This window comes from Temnothorax nylanderi, unplaced genomic scaffold (genome assembly GCF_030848795.1).
Source record: "Temnothorax nylanderi isolate EJ_2023f unplaced genomic scaffold, tnyl_v1.0 TNYL_tig0339_pilon, whole genome shotgun sequence".
Lineage (NCBI taxonomy): Eukaryota > Metazoa > Arthropoda > Insecta > Hymenoptera > Formicidae > Temnothorax > Temnothorax nylanderi.
In genome coordinates, this window is record NW_027249401.1 from 32,885 (window position 1) to 56,913 (window position 24,029).

Genomic DNA, 24,029 nt, shown 5'->3' on the forward strand with positions numbered 1-24,029 from the left:
TAACAATATTGTATAAGTTATGAGATAATAACGTTTACACGTAGAGTCATATCTGTTATATTGTAATGTTCTCTGTAAGACTGAGTTTATATCGATTCAATGATTAAACCGTTAAATTTAAATAGTACACTGCGTTTTTTGTTTAAATTTCAACAGGTTATGGGCCTAGAAACGTATAGAATTAATAAAGTCGATATATAGTAAAAGCTATAAAAATAAAATCAGATACCGGCCCAGGAATGCGCAGAAATAATAAAGTTGTTACAGAGAAATTTTATAAAGATAAAATTAGATATTGAGCAATAATAATACGTAGAAAAGGGCACTAAGAGCAGAATAAAAAAATACAAAGTTATAAAGGACGTATAGAGAAATAGATTGCTTAAAAACGTTTTTTTTAAATTTGATATCTATAGATTAAATAATAAAAATAAAATTCAGATTATTTGCGTGAAAAGTGGATTGTTAATATATTTTTTATAAAAAGAGATTTATTGTAAAAGGTTAGGTTACGTAAACAGTAAGACTTAAATATTGTTAAAATGGCAAAAGTATTTAATGAAGATGTTACAAACATCGATAAGCTTGCAAATGTAGAGGATTATCCTTTATGGAAATTTCACATGGAAATATTATTTCGAGCTAATAATCTATTTGAAATAGTGACTTTAGATAAACCGGTAGCTGAACGTGATGAAAAATGGAAAAAGGAAGATGCTATTGCGCAGAAGACTATTATTACAACGATGGACAAGAGACCACTTTTACATTTGATGAACTGCAAGACTGCATTTGAAATGTGGACGAAGATTAAAATGATATTTGAGAGGGATAATGAGCAGCAGAAATGCAATTTATTGCAAAACTTTTATGGACTGTCTTATGATAAAGGAACAGAAATGGCAACGTACATAAGTAAACTGAAGAATCTTGCATACAGACTTAAAGCCATGGATGTAGAGATAAGCGATATAATGATAGTGTCGAAGGTACTTGCTACGCTACCTGAAGATTATGCATATTTTGCTAGTGCATGGGATTGAGGAAGTTGCTAATAAAACTTTAGAAAATTTAACAGCAAGGTTAATAGCAGAAGAAATGAGGATAAACATCAGGAATCAGGAAGAGAAAGGAGTAGCATTTAAAGCAGAAGGAAGAAAATGCTTTAAGTGTATTAAAATGGGACATATCGCTAAAGATTGCAAAGTGAAATCAAATAATAGAGGAAAACAGGTAAGATGTTTTAGTTGCAATAAAACAGGACATGTAGAAAAATTTTGCAGGTTTAAAAAGCAGACGAAGACTGGAGAAGGATGCAGTATTTGTAAGAAGAATAATTACACAGAAAAGGTTTGTTATTTTAGGAAAAATAAAGACAAGAAGAATGAAGATGAAGATAAAGTAACTTTTCTGATATCGAAGATAAGAAAGTATGAAGATGAAGATAAGACATCTCTATGGATTGTTGATTCAGGAGCAACATCTAATATGACGAATAAATGTGAGAATATAATAAACTATAAGAAGATAAATACTAAAATAGAAGTTGCTAAAATAAACGAATCTATGATAGCTAAAGGATCAGGATCGATGGAGTTTACTAATTGCAAGTTGAAGGAGGTTGTGCATATTCCAGAGCTGAATACAAATCTATTGTCGGTTCGATCAATTACCGATAGTGGAGGTGAAGTTCTTTTTACAAGAAATGAAGTTGATATAAACTATGGAAAGAAGACGATTTTGAAAGGCTATAAAACAAAGAATGGACTTTATCAAGTTAAATTGAAAGAAGATCGAAATGTAAAGACTTATTTATCAGAAGAGATAAGCGATGCGGCTGAGATGTGGCATAGAAAACTTGGTCATATAGGACTGGATAATATGAAGAGTCTATTGAAGATAAGCAAAGGAATGGACTTGTCGTTGACACAACTAAGTAAACTGGAGAAAGTTTGCAAAATTTGTATGGAAGCGAAGCAAACAAGAGTTAAGTTTAATGCTTCAAGAGCAAGAGCTAAGAGGCCACTTCAGATTGTACACACCGATCTATGTGGTCCAATCGGTCCAGACACTTGGGATAGACATAGATACTTTATCACTCTTTTGGATGATTATACACATTATACTATGGTGTATTTGCTCAAAACGAAAAATGAAGCAGCAGATAAAATAAAAGAGTATGTTAAGAAGGTTGAAACTAAATGGAACTCCAAAGTTGTAAAAATAAGATGTGACAACGGAAGAGAATTCATAAACAATGTATTTACATCATGGTGCAAAAATAGAGGAACGGAATTGGATACGACAGTGCCTCACACTCCACAGTTAAATGGCAGAGCTGAGCGTCTCAATAGAACTCTTTTGGAAAAAGTGAGAGCTTTGCTGTTTGATGCCAATATGAAAAAGGAAATGTGGGGAGAGGCTTTATACACTGCAACATACATACTCAACAGATCACCAACGGATACTTTAGAAAAGACGCCGTTTGAAATGTGGGAAGAAAGAAGACCGGATTTGAAGAATCTGCAAATTTTTGGAAGTGAAAGCTATGCCAAAGTACTTAGACCTCTAAAGAAGTTAGATAGCAGAAGCAAATGTTATCAGTTTGTTGGCTATGCACCAAAGATATAGACAAGGATAGCACGCTACATTGCACGCACACATACGCACGATACACATCGACATTATACTTTTATATTACGCTTCCAAATCTTGATTTGGGGGGTTTATCGATGTTTTTATTGTTGTGCAATTCAGGGGAACTTGTTTTCGCGTTCGTACCAATGGTATATCTCTTATATGAAATACATCTTGTGACGAGCTGACAGCTCGCCGCTACTCGAGACGCCATATTGGGATAAAAGTAGATAAGGAAATCTGTACTTCCGTAATTTTTTCTCGTTTTCTATATAAAATCGGAGTTCCCCTGAATCATTAATGTATGTACTGCAAGTCTGGAGAAGGATTTTTAATTCTGTCAAATATTAACGACGCTACGTGCCGACAACAAAATGCCGGTAAAACAGACGGCTCCAGCATCCCCTTAAAGACTGTGAAATTGTTGAAAGAAGAAAATGAAGATACAGAAGATGTTGAAAACGATAAAAATAATGAAATAGAAGAAAATAATGATGAAAACGATGAGGATAATGAAATAGAAGAAAATGTATTTAAAGAAGCAGAAAATATAGAAGAAATACAAAAGAATGAAGTAGAAGATTTATCGGAAATTGGAAGAGTAACAGAAGTAAGAAGATCTAATAGACTAATAGAAAAATTCAAGAATTTCGTGTACTTAACATACAGAGAAGCAGTAACAGGAGATGACAGAGATAAATGGATGGAGGCTATCAATGAAGAAAAGAAATCACTTAAAGAAAACAAAGTATGGGAAGTGGTAGATGAAGAACATATTAAAAGAGGAAAACCACTGCATAAATTAACTGCGTAAATGGGTGTTCAGAGTCAAACCAAATGGAAAATATAAAGCTAGATTGGTGGTTAAAGGCTGTGAGCAGAAAAAGGATATAGATTATCAAGAAACGTATAGTCCGGTAATAGGACAAAGTGCATTAAGAAGCGTCTTTGCCATAGCAACTGCCAAAAATCTCAAGATAGTGATTTTTGATGTTACGACTGCATTTCTCTATGGAGATTTGAAGGAAGAAATCTTTATGTACCCACCAGAAGGGTATAATTATAAAAATAAAATCTTGAAATTGTTGAAGGCACTCTATGGCCTTAAACAGGCTCAACAAGAGGATATTGCAGCAGAGTGGTATGGACAATGCTAAGACCGTTAAAGTACCATTACTGCCTGGTGATAATAGTAAAACACTACCTAATAATATGAGTTATCCATACAGAGAAATGGTCGGAAGTCTACTCTATGCATCATCCAAAACAAGACCAGACATAGCATATGGAGTAAACTTTGTTAGCAGATCAATTGAAGAGCCGACGCAGGAAAGGATAAATGATATAAAACACATTCTAAAATATTTAAATGAAAGTATAGATAAAGGTTTAAGATATGAGAAAAATGGAAATGTTAAGATCCTCCAAGCATATTGTGATGCAGACTACGCTGGTGATGTAGAAACAAGACGAAGCACATCTGGATATATCATCTTCTTCGCTGGTGGACCAATTAGTTGGTGTTCAAAGAAACAGCCAATTATAGCGCAATCGACCACAGAAGCGGAATATGTTGCAGCAGCTGAATGTTGTAAAGAGCTGGTTTATCTAAAGACACTATTAGAAGAATTACTTTGTGAAGAAATTAATATAGAACTAAATATTGATAATCAAAATTGCTTTAATTAAAAATGGAGTTGTGAATAAAAGAAGCAAGCATATTGATGTAAAATTTAGATTTATTCACGAGCTTGTAAAAGATGGAATAATTAGTTTAAAATATTGTCCGACAGAACAAATAGCGGATATATTGACTAAGCCATTATGTATGAATAAATTTGTAAAATTTAGAGACAAGATTGTTAAAGAACTAAATTAGATTTAAGGAAGAGTGTTGGTCGGTAAATCTCATTTTAGTTCTTGAAGTTGCATCTTGTTGAAGTTGCATTTGGATTATATTATAATCGATCGTCTGAATATCGTACATAGCAACGGAATGATCTTCCCTTTTCTACGGCGGATTCCGGTGAGCTCACCACGCGGTCGATAGAGTTAATCCGATAATTCAGATAAGTCCATTATATAGATATGTAAGAACTTTGCGTTTATTACTAATATTTATTGTGTTGCTCAATACTGATTTAATAACAATATTGTATAAGTTATGAGATAATAACGTTTACACGTAGAGTCATATCTGTTATATTGTAATGTTCTCTGTAAGACTGATTTTATATCGATTCAATGATTAAACCGTTAAATTTAAATAGTACACTGCGTTTTTCGTTTAAATTTCAACAAATTTGATACAGTTTCAAGTAAAATAATATACTAGAAGAATATTTATAACAGTTATACAAATTTATATGGATAGATCCATTATAGAGTATATATTCATATGTGATTATCTTTAACCTTATAAATATACTTTTACATGATCACACATGATAATATACTAGTATATAAAAACATATATGACTATATAAAGTTATACTTAAAGAGATTTAGCCATATAATATTGTTCAAGATTATATTTCCATTTCTTATATGACCATATATAATTATATATTTACTAATATGAACAAATAAGAGGTATTTTTTCCCGAGTATATAATCATATATGCTTATATATGGCCATATATAATTATATACTCTCATATATAGCCATTTAATATTGTTTAAGATTATATTTTCCATTTCTTATATGATCATATATAATCATATATCTACTAATATAAACTAATATAAACTAATATGAATAAATAAGAGGTTTTTTTCCCGGGTATTTAATAAAAATTAATGTCAATTAAAAAAGATTAAATGTCTTATGCAAAATTAGAAAAAAAAGGAAAATTTAAAATAACACGAGCAATGAGAAGTGCCGTTTTTGGTCAAAGCGGATCTTGGTGCTTAATAATATTTCACAATATCAATTATTATTAAATACATTTTTCAGTTTTTTAAACTGTGTGCCAATATGGACTTTGTCGGACTTAAAACGCAATTGTGTAAACTGAAACTAGAAATAAAATATCTCATATTAATTTGATTGTCAAGTAAAATAATATACTAGAAGAATATTTATAACAGTTATACAAACTTATGGATAGATCCGAGTATATGTTCATATATGATTATCTTTAACCTTATAAATATACTTTTACATGATCAGACATGATAATATACAAGCATATAAGACCATATATGGCTATATAATATTATACTTACAGAGGTTTTATGGAATACATAATCATATATTTTCATGTATAGCCATATAATATTGTTCAAGATTATATTTCCATTTTTTATATGACCATATATAATTATATATCTACTAATATGAACAAATAAGAGGTATTGTTTTCTCGAGTATATAATCATATATGCTCATACATGGCCATATATAATTATATACTCTCATATATGGCCATATAAAATTGTTTAAGATTATATTTTCCATTTCTTATATGATCATATATAATTATACATCTACTAATATAAACTAATATAAACTAATATAAACTAATATGAATAAATAAGAGGAGGGCGGCAGTGTGGTCTAGTGGTAGATCGCCAGACTCGTAACCTGAGGAACCAGGTTTGAGTCCACTAGAGCCATGTAACATGAAAAAGTTTTTTTCCGAAGAAACTGCGCCCTCCGTGCAAGATAGGATCTTGTGCGGAAAAACTGGGCTCCGTCTTTCGGAAGAGACGTTAAACCGTTAGTCCAAAGGAAACGGATGAGAGTGGGATAGGGTTGGATACGTCCCTTCAAAAACGCCGTAAAATACTAGACTGTGAACCCTATGGGGATATACAGTAAATAATAGTTTAAGAGTTTACGAATATATAAGAGGTTTTTTTTCCCAGGAAATACTTAATTTTTTTAAATTGACATTAATTTTTATTAAATGTTTTCGTAAACAGTGAAATTATCTGTAATAATTCGTAAAAAAAACTGTAGGGGAGACCGGGGCAATTCGTGACAATACGAAAAATTTCCCGCGCGGATAACTTTTATGCATTTGCTGGTAGAAACCTGTATTACAGACCATAGATGGGTCTAATGGTCCTCTATATTAGAACAAAATTCGGTGTGCGTATCTACTATGTTTCGTTGTCAGTGGCGGAAAAAGTGTTTACCTCGTGTAAAAGTAAATTTTTGAATCTACGGATATTTTGTATTCAATACGAAGCAATTGCTTCCAGATTTGAAACGGTAAGTTTTACTTGTTCACCTGGCATTTACACACACATGTGTAACGCAGGTTGCATGCATTTATTTCTTGTCTGGGTTTTTCGGACCACGAAAGATAAAAAGTGACGCTGGGGCATTTCGTGACATGACCGCCTGGGGTAATTCGTGACACATTGCGTGAACAATCCTGGGAAAACGATGACGATATATGACATCCCTTCGATCGTCACCGATTCTTTGCCTTTAGCCACAACAAGTACAAACATCAGGGCCGGATTCAAAGCAGCAGGAATCTTTCCTTTCAATCCTGACGTTTTTGGTGAAATCGATTTTTTACCCGGTCAAGTCACTGATCGAGCATGGAATGTAGATGACCAACCACAGCCAGGTACCTCAACTGAAAATGATGTGTCAAGGGCCTCAAACACAAATGAAAGCGACGATGACATCCCCCTCGCTCAGGTCCTTCAATCCCTTCGATCGTTTCCAAAAGCGGGCGAAAGGAAAGTCACGACAAGAGGACGAAAACGAAAGAGAAATGCAATTTTGACTGACGCTAATGAACTCGATGCACTTGTTGACAAAAATGACGAAAGAGTACAAAATAAAAAAAAGAATATAAGGATTAAGCCCCCCAAGAAACAGCCAGCTTGCGGAGGACGTGGACGCCCGAGAAAGGTCGTTACTCGCAGTTCGGAAGACGACGAAAGCAAACACGTTCCTTACTTACTCGGTTAGGCGGAGCGCGTGCCCCGAGGGCTTCGTGCCCCGGCGGTCACGGTGTTCTAGAGCCAAGCGTGTCAGAGTGGCGTGAGGCCTCGCGGCCGATCGCCGTTAATACTCCCGCGTGATCCGATTCGAGGACACTGCCAGGCGGGGAGTTTGACTGGGGCACGTTTTGCCCTTCCTATTTCATTTAATGTACAATTTGATTAATCACGATTTACCCCGGTATTAGGGCAATTCGTGACACAAGACAGAGTGAGGCATTTCGTGTTCTACTTTAAAAGTAATGTGATGAAAAGACACAAATAAATATTTTTTTAAAACTAGAAGGTTGCACGATGAAAAAACCGGCTAAAACGTATTTTTATCTCAAATACTTATCTCAGAAAAAATTCAAAACCAAAAAATGTCACGATTTGCTCCCGTCTCCCCTAATATAATATATATTATAGTTCTTATAAATAAATATATTAATCGTATTATTTTGCAAACATACCTTATAATTTAAACTGTAACTACTGAAAATAATATAGGGGAGACCGGGGCCTAACCGTCGCCGGGGTTGAACCGTCAAATCAAATATCTCGGAACCTGTATATTGTGCGAACTCGCTATTAACATTGTAAACGCTGCTTATGGTACCCATGTGACCAACGGAGTTTCGGCAGGTTATCTGCCGTGTTATGATTTTTACGAGGGCAAACGTGTTTTCGGAAGGTGAAAGTGAAATTTTCTGCGCGTGGAAATTTTGTAATATCTGCAATAATATTTGCTCTCCAAATCTCAAAGTACGTGATTATAAAGAGTAATGCATGCTGAACACGAATCCAGTGTAGTTTTTTCATTATCGTTGATGTCTAATATTTCGTGGGCGATCAAACCTGAAACTTGTGCTTGGGGCTTATCCGTCAGTAAGCACCCGGGGTTTATCCGTCAGTCTCGTCACTGTGGCGCGCCGGGCGCACGACTTCGGCTCACCGCGATTTCAGGTTAGGTTTCCCTCGAGCGTGATTCTGTCTTCCCTTGCACGTGCGTCAGTTTGTATAGGAGGGAAATGGTACGCACGTATCGTCGCAAAACGGGTGTTTTGGCCGACCGAAAAGATGGCGGACCGTTGTTTTCGAGATCGCTCGCGCTCACGGCACGTCGGCGAGGTACGGCGAGGCACGGCACGGCTCTGAGATCCCGTGATTTCCGCGCGAGAGTTGACATGCCGCGCGCGTGGTAGATCGTCCCGACTCCCGGCCGCGGTAAATCGTCGTTGTTGGTCGTTGTGTCAGTGACAGTCGCGCGTGCGACCGCATCGTCCAGCGTTCGCCGCATCGTCTCGGCGTCATTGTCGCCGCCGTTGTAGTGGTGGTGGTGTCGGTGGTGGTCATCGTCGTCGTCGTCGTCGTCGTGGTGGTGGTGGTGGTCGTGGCCGTCGTCGTCGTCGTCGTCGTCGTTGCTCCGTACAAAGCGACGTAAATCATAGAATCCCTGGGTCCTGACGGAGCGATTCCGACGACGTGTCGTCGTCGGCGCGTCGAGGAATCGGCGCGAGGACGCCGTCGATTCCCGTCGACAAGGAGCAACTCAAGAAGGCAGTTCTTGCGGTGAGAAAAGATAAAATAAAAAAAATGCCACACAAACAGAACCGCAGCCTTCGACGAGCAGTAGGCGTAAATCGAAATCAAGGAAGCAGCAGCGATCGGATTCTGACGAAGACTTGGATAATACGTGCTGCGTGTGCTCAAAGAAGTTGACAATAAACAGAGCATATGGGAAACAGTGCATTGCGTGCGAGCGTAGGGCACACAACACATGCGTGCGCTTGTCAGGATCTGTATTCACGTGCCTAAAATGTTTTATGGAATAGGTAAAACAATTATTTTTTAATAAATTTTTATATTTTTCTCTTAAAAAACAATTATTAAAATGTATCCTATCATTTTTCAGGATTAGATGTATGTATATGTATTGAAAATGCAGTGTGACGGATAAACCCCGGGGGGGGGTGACGGTTAAACCCCGGCATTTTTGAGATTTCAATTTTTCCACCGTTGTCGTTTTTGCTCTATACCGGTTAAACAAAGCGACGTAGATAAAAATTTCCTATATAAATTTTGTAGCTAAAGGTTCACTCTTTACAGTGGTATACCACATTTAACTAAAATTATTTATTTTCTTGTTAAAAATCGGCACCGAAAAATACTGACGGTTAGGCACCTGTCTCCCCTAATCATATATAAACTTATATAGTCATATAAGATTATATATGATCAGATCACAATATTATATCTCAAAGTATCCAATAGATGGCATTCGATGGGATCTGTTTCTCGTATTTAAAATTTGACAAACAGTGTTATAAGAACGGTATCAAAAAACACGACACTGTCTCGCGCTATGGAGCGGTACAATTTTTGTATCAGTTGTATCGTGGACTCATGTGGAGTCCACTCTTATAATAAAGTGGCACACTTAAAAAATAACATTTAAAAATAACAATTTTCTGAAACTTATTTAAATATATATATGTTCTTAATATAATCTTATATATTCATATATGACCATATAAGCTCTTATCAGGCCAAAATTCATATATGAGCATATAAGATCGCTTCTTATATGAACTTATAATGTCTTATATGAACATATAAGACATTATAAGAGATATTTTTTATATGTCTTTATATAATTTTATATAATCATATATGACCATATAAGATCTTATCAGGCCAAAATTCATATATGAGCATATAAGACATTATAAGAGAATTTTTTTCCCGGGATATATATTATATAACAGTTTTTTCACAAATTATTACAGGTAATTTCAGTGTTTATGAAAATGTTTAATAAAAATTAATATTAATTAAAAAAATTAAGCATCTTAATAATGTAATTAGAAAAAAAGAAAACTTAAAATAACATAAGCAATGAGAAGAGCCGTTTTCGGTCGAAGTGGATTTTGGTGCTTAATAATATTTCACAATTAAATACATTTTTCAGTTTTTTAAACTGCGTGCCAATATAGACTTTGTCGGATTTAAAATGCAATTGAGTAATGCAACTGAAACTAGAAATAATATCTTATATTAATTAGATTGTCGAGTAAAATAATATACTATAAGAATATTTATAACAGTTATACAAACTTATGGATAGATCCGAGTATATGTTCACCTTAACAAAATTATAATATTACAAAGAATTATTTTAATCACAAAGAATTTAAGAGGTAAATAAAAATAAAAATAAAAATATTTAATTAAAATAAAATAAATAAATTTTTCTTGTAAAAAGACTTGGCGCTGCTTTTTTACTCCTGTCGCATTCTTCAAATTATGTTTATTGTTTTTTTATTCAATCAAAAATTTTAGTTATACTAATGTTTAATTTTAATGTTTAAATTTAGACAAGGACAGATATAATATATAACATAGAAAACAGGATTAGAAATGTTGACATTACCGACGTCGAGGAAGTTCGGCCTTCGCTATAGGATTCCCTTAAGAAGCTATTATCACTTAGATTGGAATAGGAAGACCCTTGAATGGGAACGCAAAAATATGTACCACTTGGATTTTATTTTTTAAAAGTAGTTGCACAACAATTATTTTTCAAAGCAATATATATATTCTCTTTGCAATTGGTGCAATTTAAAGATTTCACATCTTTTTTTTAAAATACATGTCACTTGGGTTGAGTTAGGTAACATAATTTTGTGACATAATAATTTTGTTAAGGAGAAATTAAAGTTACTATTACTTAGGTTGGATTTTTGGATTTATACATATCATTTAGGTTGAGCTAGGTAACGTAATTTTGTGATATAATTTTGTTGAAGAGAAATAAAGCTACCACTTAGGTTGGATTTTTTAATTTACAAAATACATTGCGTGTACTTGGCGCCTTCTTTTACCTTTTTTGAAAAAGGTAATTTTATACTGATATCACGCATTTTGTAGTGTTAAGCAGGGATTGGCAAAAAAAATTATTTTTTATTTTTTAATTATTTACAAAATTAGCAATAACAACAAATTAAATTTTTATTGAATTAGCAAATTAGTAATTAGTCACAAATAATTACTAATTGCATAAAAATTAATAATATTTAGGTAAAAGTGAATTGCAGATTACTTAAAGAATTCGTAATTTGTCAGAGAAAAATTTCTAGTTCGTTAAAGTTATTTAGATAAAAATGAATTAATTTATTTTGCAAATTGGTAATTAGTAAACATAAATTCTTCTTCTTAAAATAATTAATAGCGTGTCAAAAATGAATTACTACTTATTTGAAAATTAATAATTAGTGGAAAATATTATAAATTTTTTCAATAATAAATAATTAGTCTCAGGTAAATTACTTATTTTAAAAATTATTAATTGGTTGAATATAAATAATTTAATTATTGTAGTTAAAGGTGGTTAAAATAATTATGTTAATGTTATATATATATATATATCTATATATATGGGGCATTCTTTCTCAACGAGAGACCCCCCGCCCCCAAAGTTGGTTTTGACGTAAAGAGTTCTAATATGGCTTAAAATTTAGGTAATTATATCTACTTTTAAATGCAAAGTGGCAAAATAAAAAATTCAATATGGCCGATCCAATATGGCGGACAATGTACATAAAATTGCTTAAATTCGCTTGAAACTCGTTACTCGGGGGTTTTTGGTGTCGCTGAACACGAATCTGACATTAGATTTTCAAAATTCAAAATGGCGGATCCAATATGGTGGACGATTTTTTTAAATTATATTGAATTCACATGAAAATTTTTACACGGGCGTTTTAAGGGATTGAATAGAAATGTGACATAAGATATTCAAAATTGAAACAAAAGCGGATCCAACACAATGTTCCCAAAGCATAATAAATAGCAAGACAAGTTTTCAGTCCAATAAGCAAAGGCAAAGCAATATGAAAGTTCAGGCAGTGAAGGCAAGACTAGTTAAGGTTCCAACTAGTAAAAGTAAGACACGTTGCTGGTCCAACCAGCAAAGTAATGACTAGTTAAGGGCTCAACCAGTAAAGGCAAGACAATACCATAATCCAACCAGTAAAGGTAAGACTACTGAAGTTCAATCCTGTAAAAGTAAGAGTAGTCGGTTGTCCAACCAGAGAAGGCAAGATGATTATTAACTCTAAAGCACAAGTCAAAATGACAATAACTATTTTAATATCAAAGTTAATAGGTCAGAACATTCCCAGTTGAAGCATTGGAATATCTTTTTATTAGCAATTGTTTATTGTCCTGAACAAGGAAGCAATGATTTTTTATCAAAAAATCATCTTGCCTTCTCTGGTTGGACAACCGACTACTCTTACTTTTACAGGATTGAACTTCAGTAGTCTTACCTTTACTTCATGGCCTTCGACGATTCCCCCACTTCTTACACGATCTACGATAATTTGCTAGTCAGCACACGGCATTAGAGCTGTACATACGGATATAGTTCCGAACACGCATAGTTCTGAATAAAGAAATTGTTACTGCAAACCTGCTACCACGATTCGTGCACCTCCTGCTGCATTCCTGTGTACTCCAACAGGTTATGGGCCCAGTATAGAGGTGATTTCGAATAAGGTATCGATTGTTCACATAAAGATATTCAACGTGGACGAAAGATAGAGATGGCCAATATACGTTACACGATAACTAAACTTAACAACGAGAACTATCAAGTTTGGAGTTACAAGGCGGAACTTCTGCTGACTAAAGAAGAATTGTATTTCGTGCCTCTTCCTCGTGATCAAGATGTAGTGTTGCGCTGCGCTCCGCAATCACAAAGACACTCGTGTTCGCGCCGCGCACTCCCGGACTCGCGTAAAAGAGACAACACTTGATTACAAAAGAAACTCAAGGGTTTATTAGGAACTCTGTACAAGAATGCGTTTCAGGTGGAGAACACGTCCGAACGATCGGAGTCTGCCCGTAGATCTCCCCGTCGTTGTTGTTATTACACAAATCAATACGTCCCGTTGTTAAGGAACGCGCTTCGGTTGAAGCTTCTCTGGAGCCAAATTCAGCCCATAAACGGGTCCCAGCGCGGGCGCAACACTGCCCTCCCTCTTCAAGATTGTCGTCCCGAGTTGAACAGGCGGTTTCTGTTCCTGGGACTCCGAGACGGATTCCTGCCCTACCCCGAGCTGCTGCTACGGGTTACCGAGCTCCGTCTCCTTAGGTCCCCTTCTCCAGGAAGCTTGGTCCTCTTGACCTCTTCCTCCTTGGGTCCCCTATCACGGCCTTTGCCGGGGGAGAGTTAGCCAGGCTCGTCCCCCTTGCCGGCTTCGGGACGACTCCTCTTGGAACACCGCTTTCAGTCTGGCTCAGCGTGGACCCCTTTTTGTTTCCGGCGTTGACTCCTCTTCTATATCTTCGGACATGGGGGGGGGGAACTTCCGTGGACCCTGCGTCTCGCAAGACTCCCCAGTCCCCGCCTCGGCATTCGCCCTTCGTCCCACGGGAAAACCACGGTCAAAAACCGTGGGCGAGGCAGTTTTCTTAATTAAACGGCGCAAAGAGTTAAGATGGGACTACGTTGCCTTCGTCAGTCCTCTTCAAGTACTCTTCCGGATCGAAAGTCCTTCTTGACTATCTGTGAAAACAAGTATCAAACTCAGTAACACGAACACAAAAAAAGTTATTATTTTTTAAAACGGGGCATTATTCACGCAGGTCGAACTCACCCCGCTGAGTTCGACTAATTCGCGTTTCCCTTTCCGACCATCTTCTCTCCTCCCTCTTTCTTTTCCTCATTACTCCTTTCACGCGCATCCTTCCCATCCTTTTCTTCGTAATTATTATTGTAATTTACCCTCCCGTTTTCAAAATTATCCCCCTGAATAATTTTTGCTGCTTTTGCTCTCTCTACGGCTAATTTAAGAGAGGTTATCCCCTCCAGCTGGAGGGTCCTTCGTATAAAGCCATACGTAAGCGCAGAAATAAACTGGGAGCAAGCGATTTTGTCATGAACCGGAAAAGGGCATTCGGGGTACGCCAGTCGAGCTAGTCTTTCGAGATCTGAACCGAGTTCGGCGAGATTTTTCCCAAATTTCTGCTTTCGGTTCGTAAATTGCGAGTAATAATTCTGCGAATGGAAACCCTCACCGAAACGCAGCTCGAGCTTCGACTTTAACTCTGCATAATCCAGATTTTCCAAATCTTGAACATTTTCAAGAATAGAACGCGCTTTTCCTCTTAAACTAGAGGCTCAGATAATCGTTTTTGTCGTGTCACTCCATCTATTCGCCCGAGCAATCAATTCAAATTGCAAGACGAATTCACGCAACGGGATTGTCCCGTCATATGTATCGGGGTTTAATTTGAGATTCTGTCCCCCATTCTATATCGCGACGCGGCTCTTCCTCTCTGCGATTCACTACCGCGAACGCGTCTTGCGACCCCGAATCTCCGTAAGCTCTGTTTTTGGAAGGACTTATCTGTGAGCGTTCCCGACGCGGAGGCTCCGCATCCCGCTGCCGCAACAACGCTGCATGTTCCTCGCGCATCTGCCGCATCTCTTGCAGCATCGCTCGCAGGATCTCCACCTCCTCTGAGAGCTGAGGGGCGCTCGGGCCGGCTCGTATCTCCGTCTCTGCCTCGAGCTGTGGAGCACTCGGCCTCGGGGTCCCCATCCGCGCTCTCTTTCTCGTCGTGGGCGCCGTCAATGGCTCGGTGCTCGTCATTAAGTTCCGCTCGTCCGCTTTCGCTCGTTCTGTCCCGGACGAGCCCCCAAAAATGTTGCGCTGCGCTCCGCAATCACAAAGACACTCGCGTTCGCGCCGCGCACTCCCGGACTCGCGTAAAAGAGACAACACTTGATTACAAAAGGAACTCAAGGGTTTATTAGGAACTTTGTACAAGAATACGTTTCAGGTGGAGAACACGTCCGAACGATCGGAGTCTGCCCGTAGATCTCCCCGTCGTTGTTGTTATTACACAAATCAATACGTCCCGTCGTTAAGGAACGCGTTTCGGCTTGAAGCTTCTCCGGAGCCAAATTCAGCCCACAAACGGGTGTCCCAGCGCGGGCGCAACAGTAGTACCTCCTCCTAGTCCCTAAATGTCCACCATTTTAAAGCTCAAACAAGCGGCGCACCCGTTGCCGCCACCGTCGCCACTCCCGCGTTCATTCGTTTTCTTGGTGCCAAGGTGTCCACACGCTCAGGATGAGGAATGAAAAGAAGAGGAACAAGAAATCAGACAGAGAAGCGGAAAAAGGGAATCGTCGAAGGAAGCGAGTAAAATTTCTGGAAGAAGAACTCAGGAGACAGGAAAGGAAACGGAAGGAAGCACAACGCGGAAACATTCGGAATCGTCGTCAAAAGACGCAATAGCGTCGCACAGTGGGACATTTTGACGATCTAGGCGCTCAAAAATCTGAAACAAAATATCTACTCCAGTTTGTATTTTTTTTCGTTCAAGCTGACGTGGAATGATACTAGAAAACGTTTTTGAATGAGAAAGTAGCGTTTTTCAGACGAGTGTGAAGTTTGCCGCCCGAGCCGAAGCGCGAAGGCGAGGCAGGGCGGCAAATCACACGAGTCTGAAAAAGCTTTCGCCCCGAGGTGCACACGATATTTTTCACAATATTTTTACGGGAAGTTCGACCGAACATCCGGGCCCTACAATTATAACATAGATACGACGAAATCAAGAGACACGGTAGTGTCTCGTGCCAAGTACACGCGGAGCGAGACCGACCGTGACTCTTTTACGCGACGCGACGGGTTGCGAGTACCCAAGATGTTGAGATCTCGATAACGAGTGAACGGATCAAGTTCTAAGTAGGCTTGATCGATAGCTTGGGGTCGACTTTGGGGGGGTATCTCCTATAATATTTTCCGCTACGTGCCCTACGAGCGGAGATATTGCGACGCAAAGTCCAAATGTGAAAATTTATTTTTAAGATCAAGAGACACGGTAGTGTCTCGTGCCAAGTACACGCGGAGCGAGACCGATCGTGACTCTTTTACGCGACGCGACGGGTTGCGAGTACCCAAGATGTTGAGATCTCGATAACGAGTGATACGGAGATACGGAGATACGTCGTCGTCTCTCAATCAATATAACATATATATATCAGAAAATGTCACTTTCACTTTTTCGACGCTGGCGGCGCAGGTATCGCCAGTTTCGATATCGCGCGCGTATTTCGATCGATCTAGTAGGCAAATTAAATAAGGTCGATAGACTTATCGGTCAGGAGGAAGATTTCTATTTAGGTAAATTAGGTATTAGGTATATAATACATATTGAGTCAATTGCTTCATGTTTATCTGGAGAGAATTCGTATCCTTACATCGTATTACCACCGCTGCCGGAAAAGAAGGTTCTCTACGCTTGGCAGAAAGTGCCGCTAGGGAATTTTTAAGTCGATTCTTATGAATCAAGCTTGAATTCGACGTCTAGGTATCCCAGGTTGCCGATGACGAGGTCCAGATAGTGCGCTTCATAGTTTTCGGTGTCCAGGTGTAATAATACGTTGAATTCGATGTCTACGTGTCCCAGGTTGCCGATGACGAGGTCCACATAGTGCGCTCCGTAGTTTTCGGTGTCTACGTGTATTAATACTTTGAATTTGATGTCCACGTGTCCCAGGTTGCCGATGACAGGATCCAGATAGTGCGCTTCATTGTTTTCGGTGTCCAGGTGTAATCGTACGTTGAATTCGATGTCTAGGTGTCCCAGGTTGCCGATGACGAGGTCTACATAGTGCGCTTCGTAGTTTTCGGTGTCTACGTGTATTAATACCTTGAATTCGATATCCACGTGTCCCAGGTTGCCGATGACGGGATCCAGATAGTGCGCTTCATAGTTTTCGGTGTCCAGGTGTAATCGTACGTTGAATTCAATGTCTAGGTGTTCCAGGTTGCCGCTGACGAGGTCCACATAGTGCGCTTCGTAGTTTTCGGTGTCCAGGTGTAATAATACGTTGAATGCGATGTCTAGGTGTCCCAGGTTGCCGATGACGATGTCTAGATAGTGAGCTCCGTAGTTTTCGGTGTCTACGTGTATTAATACGTTGAATTCGATGTCTAGGTGTCCCAGGTTGCCGATGACGAGGTCCACATAGTGCGCTCCGTAGTTTTCGGTGTCTACGTGTATTAATACCTTGAAATTGATGTCTAGGTGTCCCAGGTTGCTGATGACGAGGTCCAGATAGCGCGCTCCGTAGTTTTCGGTGTCTAGGTGTAATAATACCTCGAATTCGATGTCTACGTGTCCCAGGTTGCCGATGACGAGGTTCACATAGTGTGCTTTGTAGTTTTTGGTGTCTAGGTGTATTAATAACTTTAAATATGAATGTAGGACACGTAGATATCGAATTCGAGGTATTAATACACGTAGACACCGAAAACTACGGAGCGCACTATGTGGACCTCGTCATCGGCAACGTGAAACACCTAGACATCGAATTCAACGTATTATTACACCTGGACACCGAAAACTATGGAGCGCACTATGTGGACCTCGTTATCGGCAACCTGGGACACTTAGACATCAAATTCAAGCTTGATTTATAAGAATCGACTTAAAAATTCCCTAGCGGCAGAATTAAAATTATGTCATGACATAATAAAAATTCGCTGAATTAAAATTATGTCTAGACATAATAAAAATTGGACGAATAATAGTAATCTTTCGGAAGTAGAGGTTTTAAGCTTGAAATTTAAATTTTATTCATTTTTAAAGATAAATTTAGTGTTCCTTCAATTTTTGTGAGAAATGTATAATTTACTTTTACTTAAATATTATTAATTTTTATGTATTTGTTGGTATTGCTAATTTTGTGAATAATTAAAAAATAAAAAATAAAAATGTTTTGCAGATCCTTGCTTAACACTACAAAATAGGTGATATCAGTACAAAATTACCTTTTTCAAAAAAGGTAAAAAAAAGTGCCAAGTACACGCAATGTATTTTGTAAATTCAAAATTTAACCTAAGTGGTAGCTTTATATCTTTTTCACAAAATTATATTATCTAACTTAACTCAAGTGACATGTATTTAAAAAAAAAAGATGTAAAATCTTTAATTTCTTCTTCACAAAATTATATTACCTAACTTAACTCAAGTGACATGTATCTAACCTAAGTGGTAGCTTTATATCTTCTTCACAAAATTATATTACCTAACTTAACTCAAGTGACATGTATTTCAAAAAAAGATGTGAAATCTTTAAATTAAATTGCGCCAATTGTAAAGAGAATATGTATATTGCTTTGAAAGATAATTGTTATGCAACTACTTTAAAGAAATAAAACCCAAGTGGTATCTTCGTATTCCTATTCAAGGGTCTTCCTATTCTAAACCCAAGTGATAATAGCTTCTTAATTCTCTTTAACAAATTTTTAATATTACAAAGAATCATTTTAATTACAAAGAATTAAAGAAGTAACAGTACAAAATAAAAATATTTAATTAAAACAAAATAAATAAATTTTTCTTGTAAAAAAACTTGGCGCTGCTAGACTTTGAAATTTAAACATTAAAATTTAAACATTAGTACTAAGATTTTTGATTGAATAAAAAACAATAAACATAATTTAGGGAAGAATGCGACAGGAGTAAAAAAGCAGCGCCAAGTTTTTTTACAAGAAAAATTTATTTATTTTGTTTTAATTAAATATTTTTATTTTGTACTGTTACTTCTTTAATTCTTTGTAATTAAAATGATTCTTTGTAATATTAAAAATTTGTTAAAGAGAATTAAGAAGCTATTATCACTTGGGTTTAGAATAGGAAGACCCTTGAATAGGAATACGAAGATACCACTTGGGTTTTATTTCTTTAAAGTAGTTGCATAACAATTATCTTTCAAAGCAATATACATATTCTCTTTACAATTGGCGCAATTTAATTTAAAGATTTTACATCTTTTTTTGAAATACATGTCACTTGAGTTAAGTTAGGTAATATAATTTTGTGAAGAAGATATAAAGCTACCACTTAGGTTAGATACATGTCACTTGAGTTAAGTTAGGTAATATAATTTTGTGAAGATAGTTGAAGACATCGAAACACCGATCACGGTACTAATATCGTTAAGTCGCACTTCGCGGCAGAGCTGCCCGTACAGCAGCAGTACAGTTCCAGCTAGTTCAGCCATAACGTAAAATTTAATGTTTTGAAAACTTAAATACTTCTACATACTTTTGATATATGAAAAATCAATCCGTTATTTTATGGAATAACAAAGTAAAAGTCTACACGGTGCGCCTCGGCGCGCGCCTGCCAGATCGTAAGCACATACATTTACAAAACACGCACTATTTGAAAGATCGCAAAAAATCGCAAAATGTCTTTAATGTTTTGAAGACCTAAATACTTCTACTTTCGATCTATGAAAAGATCAATCCGCTATTTTGTGCTATAACAATATAAAAGTTTACATTTAGGCAAGATATATATCAATTTTTCATTTTCTGAACTGTATCTTGATCTATAAAAAACGAACCATCAGGATTACTAAAACAAAACTGTATATATATATGTTTAGTTACCTTTAATCATGGAGTATACATGGCGTCAGGTGTAATAATTATGGTCACAGCTGTTTGCTTAAAAACGGCGAATAAAAGCAACTGATACTTATGACGCGCCGAGCATCCGGTTCACTCGCTCGATAGTGAACAGTTTGAACCTCTCTCATATCCGCTTCTACAGCGCTTTATGACGTCTAGTCATAAAGCGTAAAGAAATTTGTTTTTGCAAATGTTGAACCTTAATAATAACATTTGTTATAGCGCTAAATGTTTTAAAAAAAGTTTATTTTTGGACTTTTGAGCGCCTAGATCGTCAAAATGTCCCACTGTGCGTCGCGCAGTAAGCATAACGAGAGAGAATGTTACACGCAGGCTCTAACCTGCATCGTCGAGTGTCAGCACACGGGCTCTAACCCGCACGTGCGACACCAACAATCGACACGGTGTAGGCCCTAACCTACACGCAGGCCTAACTTGCATCGTCGAGTGTCAGCACGCAGGCTCTAACCTGCATGCGCGGACACTAACAATCGACGCGGTGTAGGCCCTAACCTACACCGTGCGTATTCTCGATCGTCTCGTTGAGGTTATTTCAACAGACTCTAATCTGTCGCATTGCCAATACCTCGCAACAAAACGAAGGAAACGGGTCGCCAAAGAATGAACCCTAGCCGAGCCACTACATAGCGACGTTGTCGCCAGACAATCCGGTAAAGGCGTCTCTGCAAGAGGCTGTCTGGATAAGAGACGAGAAAATAGTCTCAAAACACAGCATACCTCGCGGCAGTAGGAAAAGGCTTATCAATACACGAGCCGACTGCTCGCGGACTTATACCACGATAAGTCCTCAATAAGGAGAAGTCTGATGTTGGCAAACATCAATACGACAATGAAGGAGACTTTCGGCTCGACTACTATCGACGAATGGCTTTTCGGCAAGGATTTATCCGAAAACGAAAAGGCAGCGAAGTTGATCGTAACGTCATCCAAAGGCTTGAAACAGCCTCAAAAATCGCAATGGACGACATCGTCAAAAAACGCGAGAGCCCCGTCCCGACAATCGCGCTACAAGAGGCAGCCACCGACGGGGAGCGGGCGTCGATATCCACGGCCCCACAGGACTTTGAAATCGGCTTCTCAGCGGCAGAAGCCCCCACACAGGAGAGAGCACACGAGAAAACGCGCATAACTCCAGTAGGTAAACCAGCCGGCAGGCTACGACAGTTCTTGCCACGGTGGAAAGCGTTAACTACTGACAAATCTATTTTGTCATGGGTAGAAGGGTATAAGATACCCTTCGTGTACAAGCCTCTCCAAATAAAACCACCGAGGGAGGTCACGGGAGGAGATAACTCAGATCTCGTTGAAAATCGCGGAGCTATTACAAAAAGGGGTCATAGAAACGTGCGAGCTAACCCGAAAGCAGTTTATTTCAGGCATTTTCTTACGGGAAAAAGTCCGACGGCTCGTATAGACTGATCTTAAATCTAAAAAAGTTAAACGAGTTCATAAAGACTAAACATTTTAAATAAAAGATCATAAAACGGTGGTTAAATTAATAAACAAGGATTGGTTCATGGCCTCAATTGAGTTAAAAGATGCGCACTATCTCATACCGATCGCTGATTCAGATAAAAATATCTAAGATTCAAATTTCAGAGAAAGCTCTTTTAGTTTCTTGCCTATCTTTCGGCCTCTCTAACGGCCCTTATGTCTTCACCAAAATTGTGAAGCCAATGATTTCCGACCTCAAACGAAAGGGCTTTCTCTCGGTGGTATATTTGGTTGATTTTCTGGTGTTTGGAAGGTCACATGATGAATGTGTATCGAATGTTTCACATACACGAACAGCTTTAGAGAACTAGGATTTATAATTAATAAGGAGAAAAGCCAGCTCTTCCCCGTTCAGAGATGCAAATACATAGGAATTGTATTCGACTCTAATCGGATGACGATTGAACTTCCGAACGAGAAAAAAATCGAGAGATTTAGAATTAGGATCAAAATTCATTGTCGAAAATATAAAACTAGGGAGTTTGCTCAGATGGTAGGTTCAATCGTCTCGTATTGCCCAGCAGTAAAATACGGATATGTTCACACTAAGTATCTGGAGAAAGAGAAAAAATCTTAGCGCTCGAGGAAAACAACGGCAATTATGACGCGACCATGACCCTGAACAATAACGTTACGACAGGCTTGTTTTAGTGGAAACTTAATATACAAAAGACATGCAACTCGATAGATACCTTAAACTTTCAGTTAGAAACTGTTCGGAGACATCTCTGACGGGCTGGGGAGCAGCCCGAAGGAATGAAACAGCACACGGTTCATGGGATGCGTCAGAGCGATCGGAACACATCAAATTTCTCGTATTAAAGGCAACATTTTTCGCCTTAAAATGTTTTACGAAACACTTACACAGAGTAAGACATCTTACTCCAAATAGACAACACCACCGCCATCTCCTACATCAATAGGATGGGCGGCGTCCAAATTGTCAGACTGAATCGGATAACCCAGGAAATCTGGGAATGGTGCGAAACTCAGGAGCTAGCGAATGAAGCATTCGAAAAAATCAGTACACATGACATTGAGGAAACCGCAGATTGACCTGGTTGTCAGTCGAGTCAACACCAAGTGTAAAAAGTATTTTTCGTGGTTCAAAGATCCCAACTCATTATCGGTAGATAATGCGTTCGCGTTCACGAAATCGTGAAAAGACCTCTACTTTTATGCGTTTCCGCCATTCGCGATTATCCTTAGGGTTCTCCGAAAAATCAGGGTTGATAAGGCGGTAGGCATTGTGGTCGTTCCAGAATGGCCTGCACAACCCTGGTTCCCGCTTTTTCACTCGATGCTAGTTTCGGAACCTATCTATTTAGAGCCGAATATTAATCTATTAACTTCTTGCAACAGAGAACCTCACCCCGCTATGGCGGCATCTTACCCTGGTTGCCGGCAAATTATCAGAACAAGATTTGATTGGAGACAGACATCAGGTAACGCAATAGAAATAATGATGGTGTTATTAACGGAATCGTCTCTAAAACAGTACGACTCCGCCTTAAAGAAGTGGTGGAGTTTTTGCAGCGTGAACTCCGTCGATCCATTCACCAATTCGATTTGAGACATCCTTGCCGGCTTAACCGATGCGTTCGAGAAGAGAGCCTCTTATAGCACTTTGAATTGCCTACGCTCGGCAATCTCATTAATAGTCGGCCACGAAATCGGACAGGATCCGAATATTAGGAGATTTTTTAAAAGCGTCTAACAGGAGACCGCCCAGTCCTAGATATGATTTCACCTGGGATTCCAAGGCTGTACTAGATTATCTGTCGTCTAAAACGAATAACAAAAACACTACGTTAAAAGTCTTATATATGAAACTAATTTCTCTACTTGAATTAGTCACGGGCCATAGATTACAAACATTCGCTTTATTAGACATAAGAAATATTCGAGAAACCGCGGAATCTGTCGAAATAAAAGTTCCCGATAAAATAAAAACTTCAGGCCCGAGCAGGAAACCTTGTTTAGTCCTGTCATTCTATACAGAGGATAAGAAGATTTACGTGGCTTCGACCCTAAAAAGTTATCTAGGAAGGACCAAAGACATTCGCGGCTCTACGAATTCACTTTTCATTTCCTTCAAAAAGCCTTTTAAGGCAGTTACGCCCCAGACTTTGAGTCGTTGGATAAAGGAGATTCTGTAAAAAAATTAGAAACTTGCACATTGCTTCCTCATCATTACAGATCGCTACCATTGCTCCTATTTTATTTTGCTCACAAAGCTGCTCTATGAGGAAGCTTGTATTTTATTTGATGCATAATTATTAGTATTTATTAGTTTGGCTTCCTCATAGAGGAAGCTTTATGAGCAAAATAAAATAGGAGCAATGGTAGCGATCTGTAATGATGAGGAAGCAATGTGCAAGTTGCACACTTTTTTTAATTTTAAATTTAACCTTTTTATGAATTAAA

At 37.9% G+C, this 24,029-nt stretch overlaps 1 protein-coding gene across 4 annotated transcripts in view; it reads left to right on the forward strand.

The window, feature by feature from the left end:
* LOC139781458 (uncharacterized) overlaps positions 1–24,029 on the forward strand; it is a 176,323-nt gene that overhangs the window by 20,145 nt on the left and 132,149 nt on the right. Inside the window, exon 1 of one of the 4 annotated variants that reach the window (XR_011720544.1) lies at positions 20,542–23,047. The exons of the other annotated variants lie outside the window; for them this stretch is intronic. The gene's annotated coding sequence lies outside the window, so the exon portion shown is untranslated. Of the gene's footprint in view, positions 1–20,541; positions 23,048–24,029 lie in introns of those variants that run through there. 4 annotated transcript variants of the gene reach the window in all.